Source organism: Mus caroli, chromosome 9 (genome assembly GCF_900094665.2).
Source record: "Mus caroli chromosome 9, CAROLI_EIJ_v1.1, whole genome shotgun sequence".
NCBI classification, from domain to species: domain Eukaryota; kingdom Metazoa; phylum Chordata; class Mammalia; order Rodentia; family Muridae; genus Mus; species Mus caroli.
In genome coordinates this window covers 19,850,577-19,864,446 of record NC_034578.1, presented here as the reverse complement: position 1 = coordinate 19,864,446, position 13,870 = coordinate 19,850,577, and the positions used below count along the sequence as shown (strand labels likewise).

Genomic DNA, 13,870 nt, shown 5'->3' with positions numbered 1-13,870 from the left:
CTGATCTGGCTAGTGTTCTCTACTGCCTTCTCCAGACTGTTGGGTATAAGCCAAATTAGAGAAATGGTTAGCTTACTCTGCTTTACATTCTCCTGGTTTTAGATTCTGAATTTCTACAAGGTACCTAACACAGCCCATCCTAGGAACAAAAGCAAGTCGCACTTTGCCTTGTCTGAAAGCCAGAGAAGAAGCCTAACCGCTCATTTCCCTGCTCCGTTACTTAAAATATTTGAACAAAAATAGTAAAGCAGTTTGAGCTGGAACGAATCTATTTTTTATACCTATTGAAGCAGAATTGAAAATATCTTTAAACCTTGGCCCAAACTTACTTAAGATTTCATTCCTTGCAGAACTCTACCAGGATGGTTTCTGAGAAGGGATATTTCAAAAATCCAATGTGGGGAACTAGAAGGTTCTGTCAGAATCTCTTCCCTGGTTTCCAAACTGAAGCTCACTTTCCTTCAGGCTATCTGAGGTAGGGTAGACCATCCACAACAGCATCCTCGGGAAATGCACATTCTTGTCTGACCTTTGGAGCACAGCTACAGTTTCAGGATGCTTGGTGAGAAATCGGTTTTCCTTGAATATTCATGTAGTAAATTGTCAGTGAGTTACAAACTCTCTTGACTACAGTTGTCTTTGTATCTCAAGCTGAAGTAAAAAACTTTCTCAACACTCGTAAGATTTGTTTGCATAAGTGACTAGGGTTACTTATGAGTAACTATGATAAATCTTTTTATGTATAGTAATTCCCTTTATAACATGGATTTTGGAAATATAGAAGCTATGCTAAACATGGAATCCAACCAGATGGGAAAAATTAAACTGAATTTAAAACTCAAATTTTTATTTTTAAGTAAACATTTTTATGTAGAAAAGGAACAACATTCATTCTGGGGGAAAAATAACCAAAAAATAACCAAACAAAACAAAACAAAAAAGACAAAGACAAAAAACCCCAACACATTTGTCCTTTGATTAGTGAAACTGTGTCACACAAACCATCAAAAACCAGGAACCGAGGTCAGTCAATGATGCAGTATTTTATTGTGCATATCGCCATAGTTCAAACGTCTGAAGATGAATAGGGAAAGGTAAGGTCCCATCCTAGGGTGACATGTAACAAGTATGACTTCTTACAGTGTCGAGGCTTTACTTCCTTGTGGTTTCTGATTCCAAAATAGGATGGGACTACAATGGACAGAATCAGTTAAAAGCCCAGCAGACAAGTGTTTCAAGGGTTCTGTTCCAGTGCACTTTGATTGACCTCCCCTCGCCCCCAACTGCTCTCCTCTCCTTTTCACAGGAGTCTAAACCCCCTTCAGTATGAGCAGCATGAACATTTACAGAGATGAGATCATGAACAGTGCCTACCACGGGCCAATAGCACATACTGGAAACATGGAAGCCATTTTTGGACAACTTCCTATCTTCAACTGTCATATCAAAGTCTGCCTCTCGGCCCCGGGTGCTTAGATGCTGCAGGCATGCAACCAGAATGAAGTCACAGCAAAGTCTGGAGTCTACTGTGGTTTCCGGTCTTTTCTTTGACAGTGGTGCCCAGGCACTGCTAACATGCTGCTGGGCCAGGGTGTGAGTAGATCTGTGGTCTATGTTTTCTCCCTCAGGGTGTCGACATGCCAGGCAGAAAGGAGAATGCAGAATTCAGGATGAACAGAATCCAACCTGGTTGGGAATGAGTGCCAAGAGTACCAGTAGTGGTTGGTTGGATGGATTTGCAGAGGTGCCACTAACATGAAGGGGACCAGACTGCCTAGGTGCAAGTCCAGATTTTGCTTTATAAATTTTCTGAAATTTCTCATCTTCTCACTGCCTGCTTCCTTGCCTATGGAGTGGCACGAGAAGTGAACAATTTCATCTTAGGTCACTGAGGATGGGTGAATGGAAGGAAGCACCCAGGAAGTCATGTCGGTATTGCTTGTGGTGTGGATTGTTTCTCAGGATGAATTGGACTCCTTGAAACACAGAAGACTGACCTGGGGTAAGTCCCAGGATTCAGTTTCTGCAGGCTTCTCAGTCATGGACTACTGCAGATTTAATAAGATGTGATATTCCAGCAGTTGCAAATTATACTGCTTCATTGTATTTGGAGAAAACCAAAAAAGACTCATTGCCATTGTACTAAATAATGTTTTAGATTCCCTTGTCTTCTTTATTAAACAAGTTAATCCCAGTGGGCTACAGCATACACACTGAACAACAGCACATACCTGGCCAAAATGCCATACTAAATCCCTTCCTATAGTGGGTGAAGTTTGGTTTGTACATTTTCCTCACACTGTCCGATCTCCTTCACACTTGATTTTAGCCAAAAAGCCGAGAAGCAATTCCCATGTCCTTCACAATGAAGACTGTAAGTCTCATCAGAGAGATAATTTTCAGCCACCCTTCCCCCACCAAGATTTGCAAATGCTATCCTCTGCCAGAGATAACTTACCTGTACTCAACAAAGTCAGCTGAGTTCCAAAATTATTAGCTCATCTGGTATTGGCCCACTTACAGATAATTCTAGTAATTTATATCAGATAAATATAGGAACAAAGTATAAATTGGACCGTGTCCTATTATAATATACTCTAACAACACATGTTGGTGATGGGTAGGGTCTTCTTTAGTCAGTAGTGGTAAGAACGACAAAATACCAGCTGTTTATGGAGTACTTACAATGCACAAGGTACTTTATGTTGCTTATAAATATAATCTAATTTGATTCTCCATAAATTTCTACATTACATACTTTGCTTCATGGCATATGGAAATAAAGGTGTGATAGCTTAAGTAATTGGCTAAAAGTCGTGATTCTGAATTATTCTTTCAGCTCTTCTGTGAGAAATCAACAAAGCAAGCTTGGGATAGGAAGGATTTGGAGAAAGCAATGAATGGGCTCATGAGTCTGTGGGTGATACTGAGCTATTCACAAAGAACCATGAGACTCAGACTTAGGGGCAGGATCTAGTACCCACCAGGAGATGTTAGATAATGCATCAGCATTCCCTACTATTCCTAACATTCTTATGAAGAGTGATGACAGGATCATGGATGTCAGTACTATGTATTTCACAGGCAATGTCTCTTCATTTCCCTAGAGTGTGACAGAGAAAAGACTTCCAAGGAAAATTGTTAAATGTGATATGAGCCTAAAGTCATGCCCTAGACATCAGTGAATAAAAAGATATTAGTATTGACAAGAGAAGTCATATTAGGATTCATTGATTAAATCTTAAAAATTCCTTTTGTGCTTAGTAGATCTTATTTGTGAATTCGTTCTTCTACAAAGAAAATGGTTGAAACTCTGAGGTTGAAACTCACAAAACTTTGAGTTGCTTTGAACAAACAGCTTCCCTGTGGCTGCCCTCCACTGTTACCACCATCAGAACTTCAAATGCCAACACAGAAATGAGTATCCGAATCACCTCTTACACTTGGCTCTGTTTTTCCCATGAATCTGTTTGTGTCAAGGGAATAAAAATATTCATGAAAAGAAGGCTTTGAATTCTGTGTTAACTCATCCATTGGCCCAGAAGTTTTATTGATTAAATGTTACTCACGGTCAAACTTGACTTGAATAGAGGCTAAAGCCAGAAGCCCTCTATGGAAAACTTTTCTATAGTTACACTTTCCTTTGAATCTATTGAAATAAAATTTCAGCAACCGCTTGCCTATATCTCAGGTGCAAAGTTGATGCTAATTGTGAGTATGAGCTACATCTTTGAGGACAGGGTGGATCAGTAGTGACAGGCACAGGCAGCCTCCCTTCATGGATACAAACGAGTAGCCAAAATAATGAGCAGTCTAGAAGTGCTGATAGAAGAATTACTAAACTAATGGGTATTTAAAAAGACTGCATCATCCCAGACTATATTGATGTGTGAATAGGTTGTAAGACTCAAATTTTAACTGCTTATGTAATACCTAAGAGTTATTCAGCAGAAGCGAACTTCCTCACTGAGACTCTGCATGGAATAGCTGAGGCTTGCTGTTGGTTTGAGGTATGGTCTGCTTCCCGTGATACTTTGGATGATGGTTGTACTTGTGAAAGATGGCATTATGAAAGCATAAACATAAACACTGTTTCAGAGCTAAAGAGTTTTAATCACCATAAGGGCAGCTTTAGATTTTTGGTTCTAAGGACTCATTGTGTGGCATGATTGAACTCTGTAGAAATCCAAATAAACTGCCTACCGTTTTCTCCTTACTACCTAGGAAGGAACTCAGGCTTTCTCTGTCTTTGCTGTGGAGACTTCAGTTTGTCATTTAATTCTTGCCTTGTATAATGCCCTCTGCTAATCATTTAACCTTGAAGAATAACAAACCCTGCAGGCTAAAATTTCTCATCTATAAAAAGCAGATTAAATGATAGTGACCTCAGAGATCTGTTGGTGAGACTAAATGAGAATCATGTGACCAGGAACCAGGCAGTTGACGCACACGTAATAAATGCTAGCTATTATTATCATACTATGTGAAAAATACAAAGAAGAAAATTGTGAGCTGGAGAAAGTTATAGGAACATTGTAATAATTAAATAATGACCCCAGTGAATTTATAAAAGCAAGATCTTATAATAACCCTTTATTTTGTATGAACCACAGACAGACAATTTGGTGAAATAGTATTAACATTTTCTAGGGGCAAAGTATATTGTTGTAATTATTTCTTTTACTTTTTCTGTTTCACTACATTTTTTTTTCTTTACAAATTCAATACGTGTACACTATATATTCTACTTATCCCCCCACACACACTCATTCTATTTTCTCCCCACTCTTAATGGCACCACTTCTTCCTAAAACTCCCTTCCTATATTTACTAGTTAGGATTTGTATAGTGTGTCACAGAGTTTAACTATGGTTGGAATTAACCATAAGAGCCTGGTAGACTCATCAGTGGGCACGCAGCTGTATACTACACCTTTCCTTTGCCCAGAATCTGTTGCTTACCAATAGATTAGCAATCAGTGAAAGTGTCTCATGAGTCCCTTGTCCCTTTATAGCTGTTTGAATGCCAGACTTCTCTGGACCTAGTGCTAATATATACAGCTGCTATGAGTTCATGGTTGTCATGTCTGCGAATTTCACAGCCCTTCTTCCTCTCCTTCAGCTCCCATATTTACTTAATCTCCACTTCCACAGTATTTCCTTGGCTTTATGAGGATGTTATAAAAATCTTCTTTAAGATTGAGTCACCAACTGTCCTTTATTCTCAGCATCTTGTACAGCTGTGCGTCTTTGCATTTAGCTCCATATACTGAAGGAGAGGCTTCTCTGATTGAGGGCAAGAATAGCCTTTACCTGTAGATATAGACATACATGTTTATCAAGTAGTTTGATGCTATGGTTTCCCAGGGTCCATGACACCTGTGGTCATGATTTTTTTGGGGTCAGGTTTTAGGAACTAGAAATGGATTCCCAGATATACAGCAAGCCCAGGTCCAATTAAAAAGTACTTGGATATCCCTATAGCAGTCATACCACCATTGCAACAATCAACACACCTTCCTTGGAGAGCAGCATTATAGTTAGTTAAAAGAATTCAGTATTGGGTTAGACAATCACTGCCTCTACAAAACAGCAGCCAGATAAACATCATCTGGCACTATGGGAGCACATGAGTCAGCAGAAAGCCATCTTACAGTCCAGTTCTACACTGATTTCTGTTCATTTCAAATCTAAATATAGGGTGTGTCTAGAGTAACAGACACAACTAGTTCTGATGGGTTAACAGGATGAACGGTAAGAGTCCATATCATTTTTGAGGCCTCTCTGAACAATAAGTCCTGTAGAAGAGCACCACATTTGACAGTGGAGTGTCAAGTTAGTGATGCCGTACTTCTAGGACCAGTATTGTCTGCTCTGGCAACACATATTTCTTAAAACTCTCTTTTTTAAAAACCAACTACCACCAGATAGGAAGTTAGTGAATGGTTTTCTTGTAGCCCCTGCCCCCTTATTCTGTTTGAATCCCTTATTCCCTTGACTTATTATAAACATTTAGTGTCTCATATCTTGTGTTTTCTAATATTAAATTCTATTTTAGCACTTCATGTATATACACAAACATTGCTGGCACACATCTGACCAGGTGAACCCATCCAGAGTCCAGACTGCCTGCCTGGGTTGAAAATTGGCTTGCACTGTGTGTTCCAAGAGCATATTTACCTTGTTTTTCATTTCTACCCCCCTTTTTTCTACTAGAATGAAAATAATCTGAGAAAATGAAGACCTTTATTGGTTGGTGTGATGGTTTGAATCAGAATGAGCACAAAGGCTCACGAATTTGAACACTTAGTCATCAGGGAGTAGTGCTGTTTTTAAAGAATTAGGAGATGTGGCCTTGTTGGAGGAAGTGTGTCAATAGTGGTGAACTTCAGTGTTTCAAAGCCCACACCTGGCCCAGACTCTCTCTCTTGGCTAGCAGATCAGGATGTCATCTCAGCTATTTCTCCAGTGCCATGCATCCTCTTTCCTGCCATGATGATAATTGACTAAACCTCTGAAACTGTAAGCAAACCCCCAATTAAATGCTTTCTTTTGTATGAGTTCACTTGAACATGGTGTCTCTTCCCAGTACTGAAACACTAACGAACACAAATTGGCATGGCTACAATTCAAAAGTCTATACAGCGTAATTGGAGGAAATCTGTTATTCAAATAATAACATTCTCATGATAATTATATTTTCATGAATCTCATCTATGGACCAGCTACCCTTACTTTTGCTCAGTTTTGCAACTGCCCTATTAATGTGATTAGTTCAGAAGAGTTCCCGTGAGGCAGGAGGATTAGATGGATTTGTCTGCAATTGCATCCAGCATGTCTAAGTTGTACTTCAGACAGTAGATACATTTTCAGAGAATGAGTACATGAATATTTTTCCTGTGTTTCCTGTGGAACTTCGGTAGAGTCTTTGGGTATCCAAGTTCTTTATTGCTACAGGTCACATTCTTCATGAATTCTTGAATAAAATTTCCTCAAACTGTCATACATCAAAGTAGAAGATGAAAGACTCCTAAGCTCTCTCAGTCAGGAGTGTGGAGCTCATGCTTCCCTCCATACCCATCTTAACAGGTTCTGACTTGCCTTTCATGTCCTGTACACCTTTTTCAATTTTTCTACACCATTTATTTCTTCATCTTAAACTGAACGCCCAGCTACCAATATTCTTAACCCTAAGGTCATACTTAGCAAATATAAAGGGTTTATTCTAGTAAAGTTGCACTACAACTGCACATCATAAAACAAATTATAAGCCTATATTAGAAATCCCTAGTTCAGAGAGCTCTCCTCATTGTCACTAGGATTCAGCTTCCTGTTGCTATCCTGGGCCCTTCTCTCATGTAAATATTTACTCTCTCCTCTTCAGTTTGTCTCCCCTCCATTTTCACCAATGTCTTGTCCAGAGCATATGAACTACCTGTCTGTGACTCCCAGCAGCCCCCCCATTAGCACACTATGTGGCTGTGTCTCACATGGAGGCCAGGTTACTCTGAGAACCATTCTGCCACGGGCTAGGAAAGGAACCTTGTTTTCTTCAAATAGTTACAAAACTTTCTGTTGGTTGGCAGTTTTGTTTGTTAGCATTTCATTCTTGATTTCCTGCTGTTTTAATATTTTTTTTCTCAACATGGTTAAAGTTGAACCTAATGAGCTTCATTTGTTTCTGTCTAAAGGAGATAGTTCATATTTCTATGCCAATCTGTTATTTTTTTTTTAGAGTACTGTGCTGTTTCACATCCAACTGCCCAGTGAGGAAATCTAAATGCCTTTTCTAGTTTTTTTCCTAGTTTTCTTAGACAAACTTCATTCTGCTGTTAATAATGGTATAATGGTTCTTTCCAACTTAACAAACAAACAAACAAACAAAAAAACCAAAACAAAACAAAGAAACTAAAATCTAATGGTATCAATAATGTTTTTCTCACCTATAATTCTCATTTTTTATTGTTTCTTCTCTAAAATATGACAACTTCTAATACGGAGGTATCATTTTCCTTTGTTAGACTAGTTTTGAGGATGCTAAGCAGTAGCCCCATCATCCTCTGACAATAAACAACTGCCTGACTATTCTTAACAGTCAGCGTTAACACCTGTCTTGTCACTGGATTTAAAGGTCACTCCACTGGAGAGAATTCATGTCTGGAAATGTAAGCCTGCTCAAATCCCCAGGGCTGGAGAATCATAAGCCCCAGGGGAAACCCTGCTGATATTCTGCTATGGATACACCTTCCAACTGTCCTCCAAGTATTTATGTTCATACCCATAGATTACTGCTTCGCTGTATTGGTCAGAAATTCTTCTTTTTGGGAAGGACTGCAGAGGGTTCAGAAACTCATTCCCAAGTCAAAATGATGATAATTAATGACAATTGAGTGCTCGGCCCTAAATATCAATATCATCCCTCCATGGCTCAAGTGACATTGATGAAGAGGGAGTAAAAAGATTGTAAGAGCAGGAAGATGGGAAGAAGTACTGTGGAATACTGTCTTTTTGACATGACATGATGCTCATTCACAGTAATAATGGTTACATGCATCAGACCTGCACAAGATGGAGTCCACCATCATTTTAGCATGGATGATAGAAGAGCTCAGAATGCCCCATCCCCTTCTGCTGAGCTTTAATGGTTTTGATAGCTGCTGGAGGAAGAGTCATGCTTCTCAATGTAGCTACTGGTTAAGTTGTCCTTACTCAAGTTAAAACAAAAATCCCACCCACATTCATGCAAGCAACCTTAATTATGTGCTGTGAGTCACACATACACACAAAGACATGAAAGTAGCATGAGGAATGTTGGCAAAAGGGAGCTCAGTTATAATGGGGACATTAGAGAGGATGGTAAGGTGAAGGTAATCAAAATGCATTATATATATTCACACATATATGAAAGAATAAAGTTTAAATGGTGCTAATCCTTATCGATACACTTTCATTAATGTCTGCTAAACTTAACTTTTGCATTTTTATTCAGCTGATATCTTTTCATAAACCAAGGAACTATTACCACTGATATAGACAAACAGCCAAAACAAAGGTGTATATTTAATTCGGTAGCAAACACTTACTGTGAACTGTGGTATGCAATTCAACAGGGTAAGAAACTATGGTGTGAGATTTATATCAAAAATCGATATAAATTCTGACTCTGGTAATTTCACGAGACAGTAGAAGACAAAGAGTGTGCATGAAGAGAAAACAGAAACACAAATTAGGTGGTTATAATGCTGTTAGGTAGGTACAGATGAAGTATGCAGAAGCAAATTAAAAGGTCCTGAATCTTCGCAATGGCTCTCCTCACTGTGGGCATTTAATCAGAGCTTAATTTAACCCTTGCATGAGTCATTGCTATTACCTAACCATGGGATTAAGAAAACAAACACCTCCCATTAATGTTTCTCAGAATTTCCCTTCCTCTGATTACTAAAAATCTATCCCCACAGACTCTATCAGCATGGAAGATAGAAGGAACATTTGAATTGCCTTTATAAAGATCGCTGGGTACAAACTGTGTGTTTGAGATATGTGATAGAATCTTGACTGGTATTGTTATGCAGTAATTATCTTTCCTAACTTGTCTGAAGCCATCCGTATGATGAGGGCAGTAGCAGAAATATTATGACCAAAGTAAATAAAGACATTTCAGAAGGCATGGTGCATTTGGAATTGGGTTCATTTTAATACAACTAAATACAAAAATCAATAAACAGGAAAATAAAATTTCTTCCTTGGAGACATGAAATGAGTGTTCTCACTGAGAGTGCTCTGAATGGCTCCTTTTAGACTTTCTTGCATCTCTCTTCAAGGATAATTTTGTGTTGTATGTACAATTCACTTTTTTTTAAAGCCAGAGATGGATGAAATATTTATCCTTCTAATGATATCTGGAGTACCTGATGATTTGCTCATTTTTTTGTCTTTTCTTGGAGACTTGTTGATCTCAGGATAGAATTGCTTTTATGAAAAGCAGAGATCACAGCAACTAAAGCAAACCAGAGTTATTTGACAGATAATAATGCAAGCACAGTTAACAAAAATGGAGACTGTTCTCCACTTGAAGCTTGTATTCTGGTTCTATTAAACACTCTTACATTACTGATAGTTACACCTTCCAATATAAAATCTGTCTGTACTAATCAATTTAACTTTACAACTTTACTGGGAGAGGACAGAGCATCATTAATAAGCATCCCAATGGTACCTTATATGTGCTCGAACACAGTTAAATTCTTACCACAATTTTAGTCAAATCATTTGTTGTCTTTCTCATCTAGAAACAGTATCAAACAGTTTTTGGGTCTGTCTTAATTTGATTTCAACGTTCCAACTCAGAGAGTGTCTTTTTCTATTTTGAATACGGTAAAGGAAATTGAATTAAAAATAATATAATTTTTCCTATGACTTATTCAAATATTCAATAAAGAAACCTTATCCTTATTGTTAGGTTTATGTTTGACCATTTTCTTTTATATTAAAGTCCTAACTGAAGACAGAGAGTAATGGATTATCATTATCTTTAAAATAACATGTGATTCATCCACAGACACATAAATTATTCACTGTCCCTATTTGTCACATCCCTTTTTACTATTCACTCAAGGCAGACAAAGCTCAGTCTTATTGCAATTTACCTTCTATTTCTCTTGACAAAATGTACATTAAAACTGGAACATTCCCTATAAACTCCCAGGTCTCATATGTACATAATCTAAGTCATATTCTCTGCTAAGGTCTCCATGGCCTGGCTCAGGCAGATAAAAAGGGAGCAACTTTATTTGAATTATCATCAGTGTGCATGCGTGCGTGTGTGTGTGTGTGTGTGTGTGTGTGTCTGTGTGTCTGTGTGCCTATGTGTTTCTGAGTGTGTATATGTGTATGTTTGTGTGTATGTGTACATATGTGTATATGTGTGTGAGTGTGTATTTGTGTGTATATGTGTATATGAATGTGTATGAGTGTGTGTGTGTAAGTGTGCACAGCTCTTTTTAATGTATGTTTTAAATTTTAAATGTGCCCCATAGACTCATATTTTAAGTGTTTGTTCCCCAAAGAACAACACTGTTTTGTGATGTTATAGAACCTACACGGGATGGGGTCTAGTTGTTAGAATTGGGTTTCTAGGGGCAGAAATTTGAAGTTTATGCTTGCACAGCCCTTTACAGCCTATTTTGTTTCTGCTTTCTGGTCCACTATGATGTGATTAGTGGCCACAACATGCCCCCATACCAATGAACTAAGCTGCCCCACTTTACCTCCCCTGCTGTGATGACTGAAACCCTGGAAACTCATCACCCACAATCGGTTGAGCACTGTGGGTACAGTGTGATAAAAGTAGCTAATATATCAACTTACAACAACAGTACCTTTTCTGTATTGGCAACATGTGGTAAAAAGAGGGGAGAGGGGGTATTTTCTGCCCAGGACAGTAGTATAAACTGCAAAAAAAAAAATTAAAACAAAAATGTAAGAGCACAGAAATTGACCCAAGGTAGACCCAAGAGGTTTATTCCAGAAAAACCGATGCTCCTGTGTGACTGTCCATGCCCCATTCATCATAGCTAGAACCCAAGGTTTATATGAAACAGGGAAATTTAGGTTGCAGAAAAGCTACAACTTTAACAGAAATAAGTAAAAAGATTCTTTTCCTTGGCAAGAAAATTCATCTAATATTGGGAAATAATACTTTGTCAATAATTGTCACCATAAAATCTAAGTTACTATCATAAACGTATGTATTTCTTCAAAGGATTAAAAGTAGCTTTGGTTCAGCTGGGCAGTGGTGGCACATGCCTTTAGTCCTAGCACTCGAGAGGCAGATGCAGGTAGATCTGTGAGTTAAAAGGCTAGATCAGTCTGCAAAGCAAGTTCTGTGACAGCCAGAGCTACACAGTGAAAACCTTTCTCAATATATATATATCTTTCAGTGATATTTTCTGCATATTGTACACACAAAAGACTTCATGCTAGCACTATGTACATAAGAAGAGATATAGAAAATCTAATTTCTTCAAACATTCATTAACTTTTTTAGTATCATCTTTCCATTCACTAACCACATTTCTCTGTTGAGCACATTGTAACTGCAGCACAGTAAAGAGAGGGATAATGTGCAAGACATTGATACACTAGAAAACAGTTGTCAGTTACACACTCTCGATGTGTTTATGTGATTAAACAACTGATTGAAAAGTACCCCTCTACAGCATGACTGTTTCTCTGGTTGAGGGGTGAACTGTTGGAGGTATTACTAATGTGATAACACTTCCCTTTATGCAAACATTAGCACTACATTTTTGAGAGTACAGCTGGTTATGCAAGTTGACTCAGGGTCTTCTCAATATTGCTTATGACATCACGGAAAATACGAGTAAAGCTGCTTCCACCATATCAGTCTTACCCCGCAGAGAACAGCATGGTCAAGCAGGTAATTTTTAATGTGAACAATTGGGGAGTGGGGGAAAGAAATTTGTTCAGGAATAAACAGGAGAGCTGGATGAGTTGCAATGGGAAATGCAGGGAGTCAGTCCTGACTTCCATAGTCACAATTGTGTGCTGAGCCTGACCTGAAGAACTTCCAGGCCACCCTGCTGATGTGTCACTGAGAGGTTTTACTGAGGTTGCTGGGCTTGCAGCAGATGAAACTTACTCTGTGGTGTATCCATCTGTCCCACCATTCCTCCTGGGAGACAGCATCCTTCTGAGGAAGTAGCATCACTCTAATTTGGGTGATTTCCATTAGCCATTTGGGCATAGTTCGGCTTGTACTCCGTCCTGTCACAATTCCTGTAAGTCAGGGAGCTCCAGGAACTGGTTAGCCATGGAAGGAAAGCCTTGAAATGCAGCTGTTTCTTGGGAGATAAACTGTATTTGTGGATCCCATAAACACACCAGGAATGCTTTGTTGTTGTATGGTTCCTGTTCCATAGAAAGATAAGATCAATTCTTTGGAGTGTCCATCTTTCCTATTTCTTCTGACTTAGTTTGGATCTTAGTGAACAGATCCAGATTCTCACATGTTATGACAGATAGGGTAACAGCTGCTGCTAACAAGTCAGTCCCCTAAGTGGAGACAGGACAGTGGAGACAAGGGATTAGAAACTAAAATATGCAAGTCACCATTCAGACATGGCATTGTGGTTGTGTTCCCATGGGCCACTGGATCTTGGCAGGGCCATCAAGTCCCAAAAGATCAATTATGGATTCTGTAGCTTTGTTCAGGCTGGCATTTTTCTTAGTCTCAAATGATTGATCTTCTGCCCTCTGCAGCTTTTCAGCTCTCAGTGGTTTTAGAGGCTTCTCTGGCTCCTTCCCCCTACCCTGCCCACTTTCTTTATTTGTAATAGTAATAGCTATTTTTTAAATTTTTAATATTTTTTATTACGTACTTTCCTCAATTACATTTCCAATGCTATCCCAAAAGTCCCCCATACCCTCCCCCCCCACTTCCCTACCCACCCATTCCCATTTTTTTTGGCCCTGGGGTTTCCCTGTACTGGGGCATATAAAGTTTGTGTGTCCAATGGGCCTCTCTTTCCAGTAATGGCCGACTAGGCCATTGTTTGATACATATGCAGCTAGAGTCAAGAGCTCCGGGGTACTGGTTAGTTCATAATGTTGTTCCACCTATAGGGTTGCAGATCCCTTTAGCTCCTTGGGTAATTTCTCTAGCTCCTCAATTGGGACCCCTGTGATCCATCCAATAGCTGACTGTGAGCATCCACTTCTGTGTTTGCTAGGCCCCGGCATAGTTTCACAAGAGAGAGCTATATCTGGGTCCTTTCAGCAAAATCTTGCTAGTGTATGTAATGGTGTCAGCATTTGGAAGCTGATTATGGGGTGGATCCCTGGATATGGCA

At 39.0% G+C, this 13,870-nt stretch overlaps 1 pseudogene; it reads right to left on the bottom strand.

The window, feature by feature from the left end:
* Positions 1-1,206: 1,206 nt before the first annotated feature.
* Positions 1,207-13,870, bottom strand: part of LOC110301469 — a 63,141-nt pseudogene continuing 50,477 nt past the window's right edge.